The 20720-nt window shown below is 42.1% G+C and overlaps 1 long non-coding RNA gene across 1 annotated transcript in view; it reads left to right on the top strand.

The window, feature by feature from the left end:
- Positions 1-20720, top strand: part of LOC129042894 (uncharacterized) — a 95665-nt gene that overhangs the window by 40168 nt on the left and 34777 nt on the right. Inside the window, exon 2 of the long non-coding RNA XR_008504230.2 lies at positions 378-520. This is a non-coding gene — a long non-coding RNA (uncharacterized LOC129042894). The remainder of the gene's footprint in view (positions 1-377; positions 521-20720) is intronic.

Below are 20720 nucleotides of genomic sequence, written 5' to 3' on the forward strand. Positions count from 1 at the left end.
CTGTGAGAGTGCAAACAGACCCTTCCTCATTCTAGTGGCCCCCTCATGCCAGGTGCCAGCCACCTAGATCACCAGGACACATTCTCTCCTCTCTCCTCCTGCCATAGAATCCCTGGCAGAGAGCAAGAAGAAACTTACTTTCCTTGGCAGCCAGAGGGGGTAAAATACTAACTTCCTTTATTCAAGGGGGAAATTGATTTGATTGACAGACTAGAGAGAGCTGCTTCTCATTTAACCCACCAAAAGATATTATATGGCTTTAAGCCGTGTTCAGGAGCACGAGAAGGTAATAAACTACGTGTATGAGCTCAATTCTCCTGGGAGGGAGAGTTGCTGCCAAACCGACACTCAAATTATTTCTTTCTTTCCTTTTGCAGGCCCTCTGTGCATGCCATGCTTAATAAGGTAATAAAAAGGTAAGATTATAAAGAAGGAAGAGGCCTATCAAGGAAAAAAGGCTCTTTATTTGCTTTGCTGTCATGGTATCCTTCCCATTCCACTGGCTTCCAGCACATATGTGGTAAGTGGCTGAATGGCAGTTACCTGAATGGCAGTAATAGAAGAATGAATGAAGGTTGCATGAATTAGGAAATGAATTTGCAGTGTCCTCAATGTTGTTGTAGTCTTGTGATGGAAAGCAACCCGTCTTCCTCTCAAGAGGTGTTTAGCTTGTTCTCAAAAACAGAGCTGCTCCTTGGTCTATAAGTGCTATTGGGGTGTGGCAGCAACCTGGGGTTGGGAGTCTTGGGCTCTACCTTGATGTATTGGGTCACATTAGATGGGCAGCCTATAGTTTATTTGCATCCACCACTGGTTTGCACACACAGCTGGGCATATTTTGGGAGCCACGTAAATATTCATGTATAAATTAGTCTCCCTATGCCTTTGATGCCTCAGTTTCCCCAGTTGTAAAATAGTATAATACACTGGAAAGATCCTCTTCAGGCCTTCTCCCAATTATGCATGAAAATACTTTGGCAGGCCAGGAGTGGTGGCTCACGCCTGTAATCCCAGCACTTTGGGAGGCTGAGGTGGGTGGATCATTTGAGGTCAGAAGTTCAAGACCAGCCTGGCCAACATGGTGAAACACCGTCTCTACTAAAAATACAAAAAAATTAGCTGGGTGTGGTGGCAGACGCCTGTAATCCCAGCTACTTGGGAGGCTGAGGTAGGAGAATCGCTTGAACCCAGGAAGCGGAGGTTGCAGTGAGCTGAGATCATGCCACTGCACTCCAGCCTGGGCAACAGAGGGAGACCAAGACTTAAAACAACAACAACAACAACAACAACAACAACAAAACTTTGGCAGCATGCTGTTCACAAGAATGGGACCAGACCTGTGGAGCTTTCTAATACCTTCAGGCACAGTCTTTGTAAACACTAGAGAGCATTACGTTGTCTTTCCTGGAAACTTCTAGGTGTTGGTGTTAGGAAGTCCTAGCAACAGTCCTCAGAGGTCGTAATCATCACATGCCGGTTGCTTATTCAGCAATAATAAGTAACACTGAGTGCTGTGTAAATATCGAGCCCTTTCCTAGACGCTTGTGCTTACTTCATTTAATCCTTACAACATGAGGCAGGTAAGTACTATTAGTATACCCATCTTATAGATGAGAAAACTGAGCCCCAGATAGATTACATTACTAAGTTTTCCAAGACTTATAGCTGACAAGTAGAAGAGCCAGGATATGAACCCAAGCAGTTAAGCTCCAGAAGTTCTCTTCTAGCCATTGAGTTGTACTGGTGGTTCTTCAGCAACTGCTGACACAGTATGAGAGTTTTACAGGAATCTTGAGCAAGCTTTGCTGGTAAAGGAAATGTTCTATAGTTGTCTCTGTAATTTTTTTTGAAGAGATTCCAGTGGGAGAAAGTACATAGCTAGTAACAGTTCTATTCTTCTTGTTAAGGGCACAGGCTGGGACATCATAGCAGCGTTCTTCACTACATCATAAGTCTACTTATGTTAATATATGTAGCAGCCACTCTGAAACTCTGCATTTCTGCTTGTTAAAAAGGAGGTGAAAAATGACCAACAACACAAACTTCAAGAAACATATGCAAATACTGTAGTTGTATTCAATATCAACTTTTATTGTAGCTTCCCCATAAGCAATTCTGAGATTATAAATATAGTCGTCTCTCAGTATTGTCAGGAGATTGATTCCAGGACATCCGTGAATACCAAAATCCACGGATGCTCAAGTCTCTGATATAAAATGGTATAGTGTTTGCATATAACCTACACACATCTTCTTGTATACTATAAATCATGTCTAGATAACTTATAATACCTATTACAATGTATATGCTATGTAAACAGTTGTTATTCTGTATTTTTTTCACTTGTGTTATTTTGATTGTTGTATTGTTAGTTTTAATTATTATTATTTTTCAAATATTTTCAACTCGTAGTTGGCTGAATCCATGGATGTGGAACCATGGATACTGAGGGCCACCTGTCATTGCTTCCAGGTGACTGTTACTTGTTTAGCATCTGTCACTTTTCCACTGCTCATTTTTTTTTTTTTTTTTTTTCAGACAGAGTCTTGCTCTGTAGCCCAGGCTGGAGTGCAGTGGCGCAATCTCGGCTCACTGCAACCTCCACCTCCAGGATTCAAGCAATTCTCCTGTCTCAGCCTCCCAAGCTGGGACTACAGGGGCCCACCACCACGCCTGGCTAATTTTTTGTAATTTTAGTAGAAATGGAATTTCACCATGTTGTCCAGGCTGGTCTCAAACTCCTGACCTCAGGTGATCCACCCACCTTGGACTCCCAAGGTGCTGGGATTACAGGCGTGAGCCACCATGCCCGGCCTCCACTGCTCATTTTTTAAAAAATCTAAATTTAAGAACAATCCATGAATTACTGGGGCAATTGCTTTTTTTGACAGATAATATAGCCATGGAAATTCCTTCTCAATCATTGTTCTGCTGACTAACTCAGGCCACCATATTTACTGTAGGCTAAGGACAATGGGGGTTACATGGAAGCCACAATGTCTGTCCTACTGGAGGTTTTCTATCCATTGGAGAAACAAGAATATGTACATGGATAATTAAAGGATAGGATGAAGTAGCATTTGGTATGTGTACTGGGGGTGGCACAGACACTATGCTCCACGGGAATGAACTGATGATGGAGCTGGAGCGGTTAAGGAGAAGGTCATGGAGGAGGGCAGCTTTACTCCTACTGAATGGGATGGGGAGGATTTTGATGGGTGCAGAGAAGCAAAACTACATTTCTAGTCTCATGTGTTATTGAGGCAGCATAGTTCAGAGGCTCTAAGAAAAGTTTCTGGAACAAGGCTGCTTGGGTTTAGATCCTAGTTCTGCTACTTTTTAGCTGTAAGTCTAAAGAAAAGTAGCAATTTGACTTCTCTGAGGTTTAGTTTTCTAATCTATAAGGAGGTAGAAGGAGGAAAAGACAATTTCAGTCAGGGTCCCAACAGGAAACAGATGGTGTCCTCCAAACAGGATGATTTATTTACAAGTATTAGTGTGGTAACGTGGAGCAGGAGTGGTGAGGGGAGAGGATAGGATATTATTATTAGATCCTTAGGATTGAGTGGGAAAGAAGGGTCCCTAGGAGCAGTAAGCCCAGTGTGGAGGAAGCCACCTCCAGTGAACAGTGCCCTTCAGGCTGGGGGCAGAACCAGCCTAAAGGAGCAGAGGGAAGGAGCCAGGACAAGCAAACACCTTCATTGCTGCATTGCTCTGATTTTTTGCCTGGCTTCATTCCTCTTTCCCTATGAACCCAGGAGCCTAATCAGGAAGCTACCATCTTGGGAAATGGATGAAACCATCCAGATCAGGCTATCAGGATAAGAACCTGGAAGAGAATGGAAGAGTCTGGATCTGGAGAGGCAGACAGAAAGTGACCCAAGAGGGAACAGCAAAATGCGAATGATGTCTTTTGTTAGAGAAAGGCTTGCTGCTTGACTCTAAGGCAGAGGGACAATAAATGTTGGAGAGAGATGTGGTAGGTTGAGACCCTGGGCTTCCCTGTTTGTCGCCTCCCCATGGTACTACACACTTTCCTTGAGGCAACTGTCACCAGCCCTCAGGAACTTCTCTCCTTCTGCAGGCAGCAGTGCCTGTCTACATCCTTCTAGAGCTGCATCCCTAGAATCACTTCAGCCTGCCTAGTAGCTGGGACTACAGATATGCACCACCAGGCCTGACTAATTTTGTATTTTTTTGTAGAGACAGGGTTTTACCATGTTGCCCAGGCTGATCTCGAACTCCTGAGCTCAAGTGATCCACCTGCGTTGGCTTCCCAAAGTGCTGATAGACTCTTCCTCCTTCCTTGCCTGTGGTTTTAAGAGCTTCCCTGATAACTGCAGCCTTGTTGGATTTTCTAGAAAGAAAGAGAGCTAGATTTGAAGCTGCTTCCTGAACCATAATCTCTGAGCTGTCATAGAGCCAGGCCATGTAACGCTTTGTTGCGGAAAAAAAGCTAATGTGCCTCATTACAGCCTGATGCAGAGATTCCCTCTGACAGACACATGCGGTAATGGCTTGGAATGAACACACTCCTACAAACAATTGGAAAAGAGACTTCACATTGTTCTTTTAGCCCATAATTGGTTAGCTGTAAAAAAGGACTGCATTGGTCGTACTACACATTTCCACTCTGAACAATGCCTTTATTGAATCAACTTAAATATATGAGGCATGAAGTACTTTGTGAAAGAAGCAACCCAATGTCTGTATGTAGGTTTGAAAAACCAAGGTGTCCCTACAGCCAAGGCTTTAGGGGGTGCTGCTGTATTTCTTAACAGTTGTGTTTATGTTTCTCTTGCCATAAGGAGCTTGACCCTCTCTTTCTGCATAATGTTTTGGGGGGTAAAGGACTGTAGGGCTTGGGGACAAGCAGAAAATTACCCATTAGCAACTATCTCCATGAACAGATGCATTTGCCCCCTTCCCCTCCCTTACAGACAGAGCTTGAGAGGAAGATACCCACCAAGGGAAAGTTCTGAATTACATCTGTCTTGAAGTTTTAATTCTTTTTTCTTCCAGGTGCTAGTTCTGAGCCACTAAGCCCCAAATGAAGGGTGGTACTGCTTCCTTAGAGAAACAATGACATGGCAAGACATTATATTTCTTTCTAGAAAGTCATCCATTCATGCTCCTCTTATCCAAATTGTAGGCCACTGAGAAAGCTGGCTGATTGCAAAGAGGCTGGATTTCAGGGTGGGAAGAGTGAATGGGCCTTATTTTCTGATGAACACAGATGAAGTTGCAATTTGCCATCTTCAATCAACATCGTCGGGAGGCATCAGCAAAGGCCACCCACTAACTGTGTTTTTGTAATAGAAATCTGAGATCCCTTCATATGACAGTTCTCAAGGTCAGCTTTCTGTGTTTTTCCACAGTGTCCTTCACTTATAGGATGATCTCAGATGAATTTGAATTGGTCTTCAATTTTGCTTTCGGATGCACATAAAATAATTCCTTTTGAAACAATACCCTCATGATTAAAAAACCACTGCAGCTAAAAATATTTAAATCAGGAAGAATCCCAAATAAAGAACTTGGCAAAACACATAAGATACGACAAAATTTTTGCTGGCAGAATATAAAATAGATATCAAAAGACTAAACTACACATACGGCACCATGAAGTGCTAGAGTTTTGCTTGGTATCATTTTGCCCAAGATGTTTATACATCTCTATGTAACTGCAGCTAATCATATAAATTCTTTGTTTCAGTTTGAAATCTGCTCAGGTTGACACCTCCACTTTTGTGTTGATTGTTTTTCTCCCATCTTCTGATCTGTCTGCCTTTTTTATTTCTAAAGAATAAATTATTGGCAGAGCATGGGCTTGAGAAGCAGGGGTTTGATTCTCCTTAATTTTTTTCTTCTTTTCCTCATCTTCCTGTGCTTATCTCTGGCAACCCCTGATCTTAAACTCCAGACCTAACTCAGATTATCTCAATAAACCCTTCTTGTTTTAATTCCCTGTCAGACTGATCTTTTCCTTTCTTCCCTCCTTCTTTTCCTCTCTATTTTTTATTTCTTTCCCTAGATGTCCTCCATTTTACTGGTCAATTATAAATTATAAACTGACACATATCATGGGCGGATTGTTCTGCTTGGTGGGCAAGGTGGTCACAACAGATTTCATGACATCAACTTTTCCGCTTAAAAGGGAAAGGCTTATCCTAAAACCAGGACCATTCTTTTCTTTTTGTCAAGACTTTCTCTGCCCAATTTCAGTTTGGGCAAAGGAAAGTGTAAACAGTGATCATGGCTGTTATCCTCTCTCTACCCGTAACAGGGAAGCTTCACTCATGTTTTTGTTTGTTTGTTTGCTTGGTTTTTAGAGATAGGGTCTCAAAAGAAAACTCCAGCCCAGCCTGAAGTCCAGTAGTGCAATCATGGCTCACTGCAGCCTCGATATCCTGGACTCAAGCCATCCTTCCACTTCAGCCTCCCTAGTAGCTGGGACTACAGGCATGCACCACCAGGCCTGGCCAATTTTGTATTTTTTGTAGAGACAGGGTTTTTCCATGTTGCCCAGGATGGCCTCAAACTCCTGAACTCAAGTGATCTGCCCGCGTTGGCCTCCCAAAGTGCTGAGAATATAGGCTTGAGCCACCGTGCCTAGCTTCACCAGTGGGTTTTGAGGCTTTTGGGTAGACAGAGGTGATCCATGACAGCATTGGGAGTTTCTATAGGAAGCATTGTTTGGGAGACCAGAGGCCAGGAGCATGAGGATGCCAGGGTGTAGCAAGGGGTTCATCTCACTGTCTTTATTCCATTCAGCACCAGTGTCCCCCAGAGTAATAAGAGCTGTGAGCATCTCCAGGGCATCTGTCCAGGAAGAGCTCTCCTTCCTCTCTCAGACCTCACCACCCTCTGACTCTCTACTTCCTGGCAGCTTCTGTATCGTTCTTAATGTGGATATGATCCCATGGTTGAGGTTTAGGGGTTTTTAGATCCCTAGATCTCACAGGGGCTGCTGTCACCTAGAAGCAGCAACATTTTAGAATATTTTCCCTTTAGCAAAAATTATTCAGTATCCTCCTCCTATTTTTTCTTTCCTAGGGAAATAACCCTAATGTTAAAACAATAGATCATCGGTTTTCATCTAGACCTGACTAGGTTCCTCCTTTCTGTGATTTCATATCTCACTTTTTCTGAGTGCTCAGCCCACAGTGATTTTTCTATTTCACACTCCCATAGAGGATACTAGGTCTCTCTGAGGGTGGGCGCTGCTTCTTGTTCTTTGTGAATCCCCAGAAGTAAGCAGAGGGCATGCCACTTGACTGGAACTCCATAGTACCTTCTGGAATTCACCATGCACTGATAGTGCAACTATTTTTTTTTTTCACATAAATACGTTTTGCTTTTCAGCTAGATTGCAACTCCCTCCCCGAGATTACTGCATCATGTAACCACCGCAGAGTGTGCTGTTCTTTGCATGGAGTTAGGTGCTCATTATAGACTTGTTTTGATAATCATGACTAAACATCACAAATGTTTTACTGAAATCTTTCACTGTGTCAGAATGTGTGATGGGCACATAGGACAAAACATGAAAAAAATGAACCCTGTTTTTTAGGAAGTCAAGTTATAGCATCATCATGATAACAATCTAGTTTTACTTACTAGATCCATGGAGTCTGGCAGAGATACTAATCTTAATCAAATACTCATTGATTTAATCACCATTATGTAGACCTGATTTTGGAAGCACAGTACGGTATTGTCATCTGATCACCTGGCATGTTCATGTAAGGCTGGGATTGAATTGTTTTTGAGCTGCCATGAGTCGTGCCAATGAGCTGCATGCACTATTTCCCATTTAGTATCTTGCCCATGTAAATTCAAACCAACTGTCAACACAGGCTCTGTGCTGGGCACTGGACAGAGAGAGAGGATATGTATTTGACACATTACTAGTTCTCAAGGGCCCACAACTGGGACTTACATCAACACTGCTTACCCCTACTAGGAGGCAGACTGCTAAATTCAAGAATAGAGATAAAAACGTAGCATTACTGGAGTGATTAATTTTGACTGCAGTGATTCTGGCAGACTTTACAAATAAATTGACATTTGAGTTGGCCCTTGATATTGGATTTTGACAGGCAGAGATGGAAGGAAAGAGCAACCCAGGCAGGTGAAACAGGATTAAAAAAGGCATTAAAGTGTGAAAGTTTCTTCCCTAAGTAAGCAGTGGAGGCAGAATACTTGGGCATGGTTTGAATATAGATTTTCTAGGGCTGCGAATGACCCAAATCAGGGGCTGCCTTGGCATTTTCCAGGTCAAATTAGGCCACTGGCCAAGATTTGTTTGGCCTAGCACAAGGTTTTCCATTTTTCTGACTTGCTGCCAACATTTAAAAATCAGGAGTTTTCACAGACACATTTGGATTCTGGCTGCTCTTGAAGAAAATCTAACAATAGAGGGTCTGCATTTCCTCAAGGCAGCAACTGGCTGGCACTGAGTAATGGCTGTTCTTTTTAAACAAGCAAGAGCTCTTCAGCTTGTGACCATCCTAACTGGCCTCAATCAAATGACACAGGCAGGTGTTTGAGTTTGTGCCCTCTGACCTTAAAGCTTTACTGACTCCTGCATGCTGGGAGAGGTGGTGTTGATTGCAGGGAGCTTTATGCAGTGGTTGACTTAAACACACATCTGGATGACTCTTGGGAATTGGAAGACTCTTCAAGGAAGAGAAAGTATCAGGAAGTCATCCCAGCTGCTGCTCTGAGGAATCTTGCTTGTCTAATTAGATCTTAGGCTGGCACACCTGGTGGATTTTTAGAGGCAGGGAATAATGACCCTCACAGTTTAAAAGATCTCTTTCCATGGCAACCCACAATGCTTTAGTCAATTTGAGAGCTTGTTAGCATCACGCCTCTAGTTTATCTTTCCCTTATAAGTGAGTTTTCTTTCTTTCTGAATTGCAGACTGGTGGCATGCCAACAAGAATCAAAATCCACTTTCAGAACAAAGGAGGAAATGTATATGTGTTTTTTCTCTTTCATTTTCTTTGTTCAGCTCTTATGCCAATCAGATGTTCCTACTTCTTGGACCTTTGTGAGCCAACCTTTTATTTCCCTTTTTCTTATGGAAAAGTGCACTTTGATTGCACTGGTGCAATGGAGGATTTTTTTTTTTTTTTTTTTTTTTAGACAGAGTCTCGCTCTGTCACTCAGGCTGGAGTGCAGTGGCTTAATCTCAGCACATTGCAGCCTCTGCCTCCCAGGTTCAAGCAATTCTCCTGCCTCAGCCTCCTGAGTAGCTGGGACTACAGGCACGCACCACCCTACCCGGCTACTTTTTGTATTTTTAGTAGAGATGGGGTTTTGTCTTGTTGGTCAGGCTGGTCTCGAACTCCTGACCCTAAGTGATCCATCTGCTTCAGCCTCCCAAAGTGCTGGGATTACAGGCAGGAGCCACTGTGCCTGGCCAATGCAGGACTTTTAATACAAATGCATGTGAAGGCCCTCAAATGCAAACACACAGAAATATACATAACAAAATGCACTTGTTTATGTACTGTGTACACACAGAGACCTGTGAGCTCTTGCTCATATACAAACTTGCTCTGCGCCTGATGCCTATTAGGAGTGAGAGGTTCCTAACTGACATAACCTTTTCAGAAGAATAAAATAGAAGGTTACTGAGTCTACGAGCTAATCTGTCTAATTAGATGCCTCTGAGCGAAATGCATAAAATTTGCATGCATTATCTTAACATGCAAAGAATAGGATACTGGGAGGAAAACCCAAGAAAATTTGCATTTTGATGGGGTTGGGGGAAGTTTGAGGGCTATCATATAGAAGATCTTTTCTTTTATGTTTTGGGACTCAGTTCAAGAGAAGCTGCAGTGGGCTGACGAACATCAGCAAAGACAGCCCGTATATCCTTGGGCTCTGCAAGCAGTTACTCCAAGTCTTGTCTGCAGACTGTACAGTGGAACAGCCATCCAGCCCCAACTGGGGAAGCTTCATTAAGGCAGTGCGAAGTAATCAGTTTCAGTCCTGGCCTCTGGCGGGCTTGAAGGACAATCCCTTCTTAGCTGTAGGTGGCACTGTTGTATCTATTGTAAGAAGCGCTGTACTTCGGCTAGCTACATCACTGCTATTTAAAATGGAGGAAAAACAGAAAAAAAAAAAATCCAACTCCCTCTTCCTCCTTGTCCCACTCCATCTCCTAACATGCACTGTACACCCTTCCTGGGCAAACCTCCTCCATGCCACCCAGCGGACATTATATGTTGTTTAACCTTATACGTTTTGTTTAAAATCAGTGGTTCTCTTAGGCCCTTTGCAGTGTATATGCAATTTAGCTCTGGGATGTTTCATGTGAAGCTCAACTGCCTGAGATGATACTTGCTTCTCCCCATTCTCCTCCCCTCAACCCTCCCTATTCTTCCTTTACTTGCTATAACTGACATTCACTTAGTGATGGGTGATATTGGAAGACAGACTGGGGAATAGTCTGTGCCTTGGACTCTGGAAGAGGCACTGATTAGTAATAGAAATAAAAACCGCAGGAGCTGAGTGGCAGTGTGTGCTGGGGAGATGGCAACTTGACCGAAATGGGAGCGTGGGAAGAGAGCCGACTGTTGCTTCTCCCATTTCATTCTTTCTGGCAGTTCAGAAAACCGGTTTCCCCCGGGTTGACAGGTTTGGGCCAAATATGAGAATTAAATTCTGACATCTAGTTAGAGGTAGTGAGGTTGAGGTGGTGGAAGAAGAACCACTCCTTAGGAGTGCCTCAGCTTCCCCAGTGCTGAGATGGAACGTTGTACTGACCCATCAGGCAAAGCCTTATGGACAATATTAAAATGATATGTATGGGGAAAAAAAGTGATAGGTATAGGAGATTGGAGCTAATTCTCAAAACATTGTAGTATATAATGAAAAGACAGAAAAAATACAAGAAAAATAGGTAATATTTGGATAGCAACTTAAACTTTGCAAAGTTCTCCCACCGTCAATATGAAGCATCTTCTTTCCTCTCTCAGCATTGCTATTCCTGTTTCACATAGGAAGGCACTGGGTCCATTCAGTGACTTGCTCAAGGTCATAGAGGGAGAAGCAGAGCCAATTCCTAAAACCAGGTTGTCTAACTCCAAGTTCTGCCATCTCTAGGTATTTGTTTTACTTTTTATTCCCAAATAAATACTGCAGTTGAGAAGCAATACCCAAATCTAAAGAGTCGTTTGATTCTTGCCACCCAAGAATCAAATCAAGATATTATGCTTAAAGCCAAGCAATAAAAAGAGGTATCCAGTCTTTTTTCATTTGTTTGTTTTTAATGAAAATTCTAACTTTACATTGACTTCAGAAGCAATAACCTTAGGGTATCCTCTCTGTTCCTTTGTTGATTTTGCTGTAGTTTCTTTAGCTTATAATTTTATCTCTTTGAGCCTCAATGGTATCCTCTGTAAAATAGGTTGAATAAACTGTTTCTAAGCTTTAGGCATCTAGGGAAAACAAATTAATGCTTTATATGTCACTCAGGTTTCTTTGAATGAAAAATTCAAGATGAGCATTAGTTTTTATCATTGTTTTAATAGCAGTTTATTAAGCCAAAACCTTAGGGAATCATGTAAGAATATATGATTTCCTCTGCCTGATTCCATCTTTATCTGTGAGTTTTGTAAAAGTTTATAGTGGATGAAATAGTACTTAACAGCTTCATAAACCAAACTGTTATGCACGTTTAAATGGTCTTCACTCTTATTATCTTAACTAATGAATTTTGCCAGGCATCTCTGTTATAGCTGTATGATTTATAAAGATTATATTTACTTTTTCTCCTTATAAGAACCTAATGAGACCAAATTGGTTGCATGTAATCAGATACTGGCCTTTTTCATCTCTTCGGGTTTTATTTACAAAAGCTTATTAGAGCAAACGTACCGAGTAATATGCAGCGATAGCTAGGTTTTGCTTAATGATCCCAAATGGCCAACACGGAATGCAGATAATGAAATGACAGGCTGATTACAAATGCGAGGAGAAAAGTAAATGCGCTCAGAGCCCATTTCTACAATCCTTACCTAGGCAGAACACCCATTAACATGTTTCAACCTAAGAACACATACTTCTACAGAGGCCTAAGATGAGACTGTAACACATATCTCAGAAACCGAGGGTTGAGTTGTTTTCCAGTAGTGTAGGATTGGGCCGAAGTACTATGTACAAGTGGTTTGTGTGGGATGATGATGCAGTGGCACCAAAGGTTTGATGAGCCCCAGTTCATGAAGGCAAACTGCAGGAGATAGTTCATGGAGCTTGCATTCAACAGCCACTACTAAAATAAATAATAATTTGGACTAACACGAGTGTTTTCCCTCTTAGAATCTCTTTTAGTGCTAAAACCTAATACAATCTGGATTGATATTATCCAAGTTAGTATTAATCACATGACAATCCTCTCTCAAAGATACAAGCAGAATATATTAAGACATTGCTGGACTGTCTTAGTCCATTTTGTGTTGCTATAACGGAATACCTGAGGCTGGGTAATTTATAAAGAAAGGAGGTTTATTTAGCTCATTGTTCTGCAGGCTGGAAAAGTACAAGAAGCATGGTGCCAGCATCTGCTTGGCTTCTGATGAGGGCTTTTGTATTGCTCCATAACATGGGGGAGAAGGTCAAATGAGAAGCAGACCTGTGCAAAGAAGCAAAATCATAGGGGGATTCTGCTTTTATAACAACCTACTTTTGAAGGAACACTCCGGCAGGAACTAATCCAGTGTTGTGAGAGCAAGAACTCACTCAACTACTGCAAGAATGGCTCGAAGCCATTCATGAGGGATCTTCCTCCATGACCCAAACATGTCCCAGCAGGCCCTGCCTCTCAACAGTGCCATATTGGGAATCAAATTTCAACATGGGTATGGATGGGGACAAACTCAAACCACAGCATAAACCAAGTGCCTAACTTCAGTGCTATTATCATGGCTCTACGTGTTGGAAGCTCTTAATCCACAACCTCTTCTTCCTTTCCTTACTGTGATGTTCCCTTCATTTTAATAAAGCAAAGATTTACTGTACTTTTAGCAGTAGAACATGGAGCTGATATTTTCTGATTTGACTTAGAAGGCCCTGAAGGATGAGGGACAGCCTTACTGTTTTCCCAGATGTAACTCTTAAATATTTCCATTCTTCTATAATATTTGACTTTGTAATGACTTGGCCATTCATAAAACTTTCCCAAGCAATGTTTGAACCCATTTATACATTTATGTCCTGTCTGTACCACCTGCTGGTATAATGCATTTGGTAAGTTTATTACCCTTTGGGTGAACAACTTCCTCTATAAAGTTTCAAAGGGTTTCCTCTCATACTAGTATTTTGAGATTCGGTGAATAAATCAAAACAGAATAAATCAAAATCTTATTCATGTTATTGAAGTTTTTGTAGTTTAAGACGATATTCCCAACCTGGTCTTGACATTTACAGGCAACTGATACCTCCAGACCTTGGACTTCTGGTTGTTTTGTGTAACATTTGCTGCAGAATATCCCACTAGGAGAATGCTATTTGGGGATTTTCTTATCCAGGCCCTGTTCTTTATGTTTGTTTCCTTCATCTGACTAGACTACACTAGTCTAGAATAACCTAAAGTCAATGGGGAAAACAGTTATGGGATTAGATAATGCTACAGGCCACTGTTATTGTAGAATGAAGAAAGTCAAGCTCAAAGAAGTAAAGTGACTTGCCCAAGGTCACACTGCTAGTTAAAAAGAGATCTGGATTGGAACTGGACTCTCAGATAGATATTCTTTCCAAGGACTTGCTAAAGGTCAAACTGCTAACTAATTTTTGTTATCCTCATGTGGTCAAAAGTTCCCATGATCAAAAAGTATTGAGATTAGAATCTCGAAGTAGGCTGTTCTTTCTCCAATGCTCCCTCATTCCCCATCGTGTCTTTCGTTCTGGTGAATGTGTTCTTGGTCACTCTTGCCAGATACCCAGTGTCTTGGTGCTACTTCCTACCTGCCTATGGCTTACCATGTCCACCATGGTGACCTTTATGATCTGCACTTCTGGCAGTCCCCATTTGACTTCTCTGCTACTTGCTCCTCTCCTCAATTCCATTAACCCACCGTATGGCCCCTGCATCAAGACCTCCTACTCTGGTTTCACTACCATGGCCTTGATACCCTAAGGACAACAGTCAAACTGGATATACCATTCCCAGTGGAGATCCCCAGGATTTCAAATTCCTAAATGCTTTTATCCGCTCTCCTTTTCTTATTAAAATCAAACAAAGAGTAAATGTAAGGGCTGCATGTGGTAGCTCACTCCTGTAATCTCAGCACTTTGGGAGGCTGAGGTGGGAGGATCGCTCGAGGCCAGGAGTTTGAGACCAGCCTGGGCAACATAACATAGTGAGACCCCATCTCTACAAAAATATATACATATATATTAGCCAGGTGTGGTGGCGTGTGCCTGTAGTCCCAGCTACTCAGGAGGCTGAGGTAGGAGCATTGCTGGAGCATTGCTTGAGCATTGCTTGAACCCAGGAATTTGAAGCTGTAGTGAGCTATGGTCACACCACTGCATTCCAGCCTCAGGCAACAGAGCGAGATCCTTTCTCTCAAAAAAAAAAAAAAAAAAAAGGTGAATGTTGAAAATGTTGTAGATCTCCAGGAATCATGATCAGTCTAGGAGGAAGATTAGATCTTTTCTTTTCACTATCCATTGCTTTCTGGTGTTGGCCTGGTCTGTAGCTGATCCTTTATACTTGACTCTGGACTTATCTTTTGCATAGAGGAGACAGTGCCATCATTTTGATGATGTCCTTTCCTCCCAGAGGAATGCATGGGGTTTGAAAATGACCATCCACATGACAAGACAAGAGCACTGAAGGAAGGGGAATGCAGAAAACAGAGAAAAGGAAAGGACTATAGAAGGCTGGCTTTTCCTGGTACCACCTTGTATTTCTCCTCCCAGTTTTGTCTCATTTTTTTTTGTTTTATAGCTTTTAAATCTCTTTTCTGTGTTTCTCCTTTTCTTCTTACTGTAATACCCTCCTAGGCACATTTCTTCTTGAGCCGAAATACAATTTTTCTGGGTTACACTGTCCCAGAGAAGTTTCTCCTGGTGAACCCCCTCCAATTCTCCACCAATTTTAGCTGTCTTGATATGTTCTTCCCATTTGCCTGTTCTTTTTGGGATTTTGAATTTGAGGCAAACATTTACACCTTTTGCATTTAGAGTATATAAGATGTTATTTCAGGGCTTGGTGTCCTGTTATTTTCATCTGAAGCATTTGAGCCTAAAAGAATTTATTCTCCAAACTTCTTTATCCACATTTATGAGCATCTTGCAATAACAATGGTAGATGTTATCATTTTTAGTTACTTTATAGATTGCAAAATGCATCTCCAGGCTTGCTTCATGTAGCTGCTTGACTTGCCTGCTCTGTGTAAAGGTTCCATGTATCTATCTGATGGTTCTATCTCTTTTCTTTTGTAAGCTCATGGCTAGAGATGCCATTAATTTCTTCCACCCTGTTGTCTAGAAATACTCTGCACACAATGGATCCTCGATTTTCTGGATAGGTTTGTAAGTCTCAGTTGTTAATTCAAATGTCCCCACTACAGATTTATTCTAATTTAAGAAAACCCAACACAAAACACTAGAATTTACAGACACATATATTATTTGTATTACACAATGATTTATCACTGGACTTTCTCTAATAGCAAACTTCTTTAACGTATTCAAGCTATTTTTATTTTAGAAGGCAATTTAATTTGTATGGAAAAATGCATGAACTGGAGTCAGTCACATTGATTGGATGTAATAAGAATACTTGATTCTTAGAGACAAATGGCCTGGTAGTATGTCTTTTGATCATATAGGTATGTCATACATAAAGGTGACTTTGACATTATTATGAATGGTAAATTCTCAATTTACAGAAATGAAAAGTATGTAAGGATGGATAGTATAGAAGGAAGGAACAGCGCTCTCCTGGGTTTCAGACCAGAGCCTAAAATCTAGACTCTATCCTAAAATGGATACATTGGAAAAGAATTGCACACACACACACACACACACACACACACACACACAGAGACTATTCTACCCTCCTCTCCTCTACCCCCACTTTTTCAGGTAGGAAGAGGGCAGCCCCAGAATCATGTTGACTTTGCTTGAGGACCTTGCTCACCCTTGCTAGGATCACTTCCTAGGCTTTGTGAGACTCCATCTTTGCCCCAGTGGGTTTCACTTTCGCTGTGACCAAGGCACACCTGTTCCCCAGGGCTGGACAAAAAAGCTATCAGGCCTTCCTGAGCTGGTCCAGCTCTTAGTTCAGCTCAGCCATGTGGAACCCTCCACGACTCACTTTCCTCTAACTGAAACAGCCAACCTCTCAGTCCCCTCATTCTCTCTCTCCCACTCTTGAAAGCCAATTTCCTGCTTCAGTCTTATTCTTATGAATGGAAACACAGAGCTTGCATGGAGAATGAGAAACTACTGTATCATAGGAAGCAATCACACAGAACACAAAAAGCCATTCAAAGTAATTAAACTACTCCCATCCCCTTTTCTATATTTCTTTTCAGCTCGGCACTGATGGGCTGTTTATCTTTGCCACCACAACTGTGGTAGCGGCAGAGGAAACAGCAAGCCATTTTCTGCAAGGGCACATGCCAAGAGGGCAGAATTAAGACAAACACTCTCATTCTTGGCTGCCAAAGCATTTTAGCTTCTGAAAAGCAAGGGAAGCAATGCCATCACCCTGTGAAGAAATAAATAAATAAAGGCCCAGTGGCAAGAGAAGCTTCTGGGTGATTTTCCACTTGTCAGAGGAAAAGGGGGATGGGGCCAGTGAGGATGGGGGTGAGAGGGAAGGGGGAGCTCATTATCTTCCAGCCCCTGAAGCTTTTGTTCTCTTCAGCTGTGCTAAGGAGGCTGCAGCTCTGCTCCCAGCTGTGCAGAATCTTGCAAGCAAACTAAGAAGAGTCTGAGACCAGCAATGTGACTCCAGCGGGCATCACTCCAGGGAGATGACAGCTGGGCAAGAAAGTGGAGCCCCCAGATTCCCAGTTAGCAAGACTGAGCTAAAAGGGCTCTCCATGTTAATACCTGCACGGATGCTTTTCCAGTCTCCAGACTGTCCATAGCAGCTGCTGCACCTTGGAGAGCATCATGGGGGAGTTTAGAGTTGGAGAGAAAGGGAGGATCTCAGAATGGTTCAATTGCATCTACTGCTCAATATCACAAACGCATCTTGACTGTGTTTGTTCTGTTGTGAAAATCAGTGCTTCTTCAGAATAACTGGTGTTGGGACTTCAGTAAGGGAGCTCGAGGAAGTTTGCCTAAAGAAGGGCCTCTGGGCTGTCAATAAGTCAGGCAGTCAGTCCACAGCTCTTTCTAGGTGGAAACTGAGAGGTGTTACAAAGGACCTATATGAAAAACCTAACAACCGGTTCTTTGTGGAGAAGGCTGGACTGCTTAGAAACATACACCCCTTAGGGGTGGACTCTCATCTGCTACTACTGCAGTCTACCAGACCTGCTGCTACCTTTTTTGGGGTTTCAAGCAACTTTCCATCTAATAGACAACGTAACCCAGCTTGAAGATTTTTGCAGAGGATGGTCCATAAAATGCCAAATCAGGCTACATGGACCATCTCAGGTTTATTTGAGGACTAAGTAGCTTGCATTCCACTCCTGGGGGCTGCCCCACTCTCCACTGCACCCATAGATTTACCATGGTAGATTTAACTTCCTGGTTGAGGAAAACACCAATTTCAGAGTAGCCCTAGAAGCCCTGCCTCCTCTCCCTCCCCAGTCCCTGTGGCCTTGCAGGGAGCTGCCTGTTTGGTTTAATCTGGGGAGCTGGCACCTCTCCCATTCCCTACTGTCAGGCCTGCACTGTTCAGCATTCTTGTTTTTGCATCTGTCATTATCTTTTGTGTGCAAAGAGGTTTTATGTGCAATAAATGTAAATGGCCAGTGTATATTCTGTGTTTTATTAACTTCCATTTGAGCCTGTTGTCAGTGACTACTCTGCCTTGCCAGGATTCATCAGCAAGAACCCCAGCCCTTGGTTTCTGCAACCGCCCAGTGGGTTCCTCTTGCCCACTTCCCAGACAGAGTAGATTTATCAAGACAGGGGAATTGCAGTAGAGAAAGAGTTTTACACATGTAGAGCTGGCTAAATGGAAGACTGGAGTTTTATTATTACTCAAATCAGCTTCCTCCAAAATTTGGAGGCTAGAGTTTTTCAAAGATAGTTTGGGGAGAGAGTTGGCTAGGGAATCGGTGCTGCTGATTGGTTGGAGGTGCAATCATGGGGATGTGGAAAATGGTATGGTTCCTTTGCACTGAATCTGCTTCTGGGTGGGGCCACAAGACAGGTTGGTAGGTCCTGGTGGAGCCATTCATCATCAGAAATGCAAAACCCTGGAAAGACATTTCAAGTGGCCAGTCATAGGTTCTGCAATTGTGAGGTTATCTGCAGGAGTAATTGGGGAAGCTGCAAACCTTGTGGCCTCCAGAGTAATGGCTGGTAATTGTTTAAATCTACACCTTAGCAGAATTCAGGCTCCTCATCCTCCTAACCTGGTGGTCTCTCATTAGCTTTATAAACATGGTTTAGTTTTGGGGAAGGGCTGTTATTTAAACTATAAACTAAATGTCTCCCAAAGTTAACTTGGTCCAAGTCCAGGAATGAGGGCAGTTTAGAGGTTAAAGACAAGATGGAGGTAGATTAGATCAGATCTGTTTCACTGTCATAATTTTCTTACTACTATAATTTTTGCAAAGCTGGTTTCATTTCCTTTGCTTGCCCTGTCTCATTTCCGAAAGCTTCTTTGCTCAACTTCCATTTCTGCAGAGCCCACTGTGCCCTCCTCTAGGTTTCAGGGTGAAGGGTACACACAAACTTTCCATGGCAAAATCTTTCTGGGATGGTTTACTTCAACCACTACCCAGACTTGACCTATCTTATGTGTGACTGTGACAGCAGGTGGAGAACTACTGAAACTATTTCCTAAATTTAGGTAAAATCAAATGTTGCTACCTAGACATGAACATCAATCTTTTCTCCCCTACTTAAATATTTTTCAAAGATCCAGTCTTGTAATAATTTCACCCACTTTGCGAAAGTGTTCAATATGCTAAATAAAAACGATAATTCAATTTATTCTCCTCAGTAGGAATCCTTGTAAGGTACAGGGGAGATGGGGTAATATCTACCAAAAAAGAAATTGAGTCTATGGGGGTAATGGCAAAAGATCTCGGGATTCTTGACTCTCAGGGCAAGTGCATCGACATTCAAATGCCATTGAGTTTAATGTGCCTCCTTAAGTACTTACCTGACTACTTAGGATTGATTCAAGTAATGTGGAGACATTTTAATTCTGACTTTTGGGTGAAAATTCAGAGTAGCACATTCACGGAAAATGTGTTTTTATAATATCTCCTAAGAGGCTTACCCAGTAAACATTTCTAATTTGAGAACCAGAGAACAGTTACAAGTCAGACACTGGGGTGGATGGGGGAAGCACTGTACTGAAAGAGTGCAGCCATCACAATCATGGTAGGTCTCGGATGGCTATGACTGCTCCAAGGCTGCCGGTATACACTAGGGGACACAGAGAATTCACTGCCACAGAGTGCAAATGTCTTCCTTCCCAGACCTGGCAATGGCTTCAAGTAAGGGATTTCAAGTATTCCTGGATGGATTCTTTTATCTGCTATTGTATAAATGATTCTAAACTTTTCTGAGTGAATGTTAAGGAGGAAAAATGGGTTAGAGATATCAGAAGTGTATGCAGTGCTACAAACTTCCACAAATGCTGCCTCAAAAATACTGCAGCCCTCACTGTGGTACTTCTCCAACTCACAATTCAAATGAGTACACACAGAGTAATGGAGTTCCTGCTTTAGAGTTGACAAAAACAAACAATCAAAAAAAACCCCCCAAAAACCACATGTTTCATATTGAGATATAAATCACATGGTGTATTAGTCTGTTCTCATGCTGCTAATAAAGACATACCCAAGACTGGGTAATTTATAAAGGGAAGAGGTTTAATGGAATCACAGTTCCACATGGCTGGGGAGGCCTCACAATCATGGCAGATGGCAAGGAGAAGCAAACTCATGTCTTACATGGATGGTGGCAGGGAAGAGAAGAGAACTTGTACAGGGGAACTCCCCTTTATAAAACCATCAGATCTCATGAGACTTATTCACTATCATGAGAACAGCATGGGAAGGACTTGCCCCCATGATTCAGTTACCTCTCACTGGGTCCCTCCCATGACCTGTGGGAATTGTGGGAGCTACAATTCAAGATGAGATTTAGGTGAGGACACAGCCAAACCATATCACATAGCATACACTGCAACCATTTAAAGTATACAATTAGTTGGTTTTTAGTAACTCACAGAGTTGGGCAACCATTATCCAGCAATTCTAGAACATTTTCATTTACTACTTGTATCTGGTAGCAGTAACTCCTCAGCCCTTGGCAACTGCTAATCTATTTTCTATCTCTATAGATTTGCCTATTCTAGACATTTCATATAAATAGAAAAATTTAATATGCAGTGTTTTCTGACTGATTTCTTTTACTTAGCATAATGTTTTCAGGGTTCATTCGTGCTGTAGCACATATTGATACTTCATTCTTTTTATTGCCAAATAATATTCTATATAATGGATAAACATTTTATTTATCCATTTATCAGTTGGTGGACACTTCGATTG

The sequence above is a fragment of the Pongo pygmaeus genome, chromosome 7, assembly GCF_028885625.2.
Source record: "Pongo pygmaeus isolate AG05252 chromosome 7, NHGRI_mPonPyg2-v2.0_pri, whole genome shotgun sequence".
Lineage (NCBI taxonomy): Eukaryota > Metazoa > Chordata > Mammalia > Primates > Hominidae > Pongo > Pongo pygmaeus.